General features: G+C 36.9%; 1 long non-coding RNA gene across 2 annotated transcripts; it reads left to right on the top strand.

Annotated features, from left to right (window-relative positions):
* The first annotated feature begins 238 nt into the window (after nucleotides 1-238).
* On the top strand, nucleotides 239-1,750 carry LOC112174686. Of its 2 annotated transcripts, XR_005801484.1 has the most exons (6): nucleotides 239-391; nucleotides 499-877; nucleotides 961-1,037; nucleotides 1,289-1,343; nucleotides 1,432-1,519; nucleotides 1,697-1,750. It is a non-coding gene; the product is annotated as an uncharacterized LOC112174686 (long non-coding RNA). The 2 variants fall into 2 exon arrangements; XR_005801483.1 differs by lacking the exons at nucleotides 239-391; nucleotides 499-877 and having other exon boundaries at nucleotides 887-1,037; nucleotides 1,304-1,343.
* Nucleotides 1,751-2,238: the final 488 nt, after the last annotated feature.

Below are 2,238 nucleotides of genomic sequence, written 5' to 3'. Positions count from 1 at the left end.
TACCTAGTGAAACTCCAAGTCTCAATTTTCTTATCTAAAACCCGGAGACATGCACCACACTTTTTTTGTTCTCGGGCACCAGATTTTAAAATGGACAGCCGCAGCAAAAGCCCAAATTTGGCAAGGACACCCGAGAAAAGTTTGTCGGAGGCCCAAAACTGAAAAGATCCCCCGTGGCTTAGTTGCGTCCTTCTTCACTCTGGGTGTCCGAATTTGCTGCCGGATTTCATCGAACAAGTGGTGCGCGTTACTGTTCTTCAATAGTAAAAAAAGGCGATCACACTCAAAGCTTGGTTCTTGGTTTTTCTTTGCAGGTGCCATTGAAGGGAAAGCACTTCGCATTTCATCAAAGCCTCTGGACTCCAATATTGCTTTTGTTTTGGTGCTTTTGGTCTGAATGTAAAAGCTTCCCTCTTTTATTTGCAAAGAAACAAAACTAGCTTTTATTAATTTTGCTTCCTTTTGTCTTCTCTTCTTTGTGGTATCATCACACTCCAGCACACTTCGCACAAAGGGAAGGCATGATTAATTAAGCATTCATCGTTGGAAGACCACAAATCAACATCCTTCTTCTTTTGCTTTCCTACGTCGGCACCTCCTCAAAATTTCTTGCTGCAACCTCTTGGAATAAATTTAATTTGGCTTCAATATATGCCTTGGATGATGCTGCACTTGAACACATCTTTGACAAATAGTGTGTTGATTTATCTTATGCTTGGTAGTTGTCAATCGAACTCAGTGGCTGGCTACTCAATGCTTGGTAGTTGCCTATCGAATTCTCGGCTACAACTTTAAGTTTGAAAGCTAGCCACAAAGAAAGTTCAGTCGCGACCAAACTTGCCAAACAGTGTTTCAATTCTATAGGAGTTAACTTGTGGTGGGTTCAGGGAGAATATTGGACTGTGCATTTTCAGTTTATCTTGAAATTTATTTGACCGATTTTTCTTGCTTATGTTGCAGGTGCTAATGCAGTTGAGTTCATCATCAACCACGCTGAAGTTTCAATAGCTTTTGTTCAAGATAACAAAATCCCTGCTGTGAGTTATTTTCCAAACTATTATGTCATTATCATAACTAGATATATTTTTGAAGCCAGTGATGTATTATATCCGAGAACCTTCACAATCCAATTTTGTTGTAGTAAACATGATATAATTAAATACAAAGACCAACTTGCCTTGTATATTTTGACCCTTTGATTGTTATATTGGTTTCTTCCTATTGTGGTACTCCATTTATATAAAATTTATTCCCCTCTCCTTTCATGTTTTCTAAGATCCTTGGGTAGTAATTCTTTCTGCAGATTTGATCATGCTTTCCAAACTGTTCTGCGCATATAAAAGGTAGGTCATATACTATTTCCTTAGATACTTGAAATTCGAGGTCCAAGTTGTTAGGATTGTATCTAAGGTATACATCTGTGTTGTTCAGCAATTGTCAGCTTCACAAATGTTTCTAGCACCCAAAGACAGAAGATCTAGGGGTATCTTGCTTTTCGTGGGAGGAATTCTTTCAGTTGGTAATTTCTTAACACTGTTTATCTCATATAAGATCTTGTTTTACCAAAGTAATTTGAGCAATATAAAAATTAAATCATGAGTAAAGAAAAGCAATATAAAAATTATATCATCTTTCATCTTCAGAGAATATGTCAGAGGCAATCTTCCATTACAATCTTCCTGTTATGCTATCTCAGCAGAAAAACCCATCTAGGGATTTGCAACCTCCGCCTCCACAGCCACAACTAGCTTCAAATTTATCAAGCTGATAAGCATCCATTCTCTACAAGGTGATTATTTGATTTCCAATTTGTGTTTTCCAATTCTATTTCATAATTTTTTCTACGTTGAGTTGGATGTTGTCATGTGTAATTGGATAATTGTAGAGTTAATGATCACAGCCCCATTTCATTCTGGAATGGAGGTACTTCTAATTACAATATTAAGCACATCCATATGATTTTGATTGATTTACATGGAGATTATCTGAAATTTACAGTTGGCCTTGAAATGTTATGGTAGCTAGGCATAATTTCTTTTCTGTTGAGATGTTATATCAGAGGGTCTCATAAAATCAAAGTATGGCAGAAATTGCTCGTACAGTAACTGCCTATATTATGAGGACTTGAATTACAAGCCTTCTTCTGTAAAGTTTGCACCAAGCAATAAGCAATACACTTTAATCATAACCATCATTCTCCCACTCATACCCCACTGACTTCATTTCCATATCCTTCTA

Source organism: Rosa chinensis, chromosome 6 (genome assembly GCF_002994745.2).
Source record: "Rosa chinensis cultivar Old Blush chromosome 6, RchiOBHm-V2, whole genome shotgun sequence".
NCBI classification, from domain to species: domain Eukaryota; kingdom Viridiplantae; phylum Streptophyta; class Magnoliopsida; order Rosales; family Rosaceae; genus Rosa; species Rosa chinensis.
This window is presented reverse-complemented; position numbering and strand designations above follow the sequence as displayed.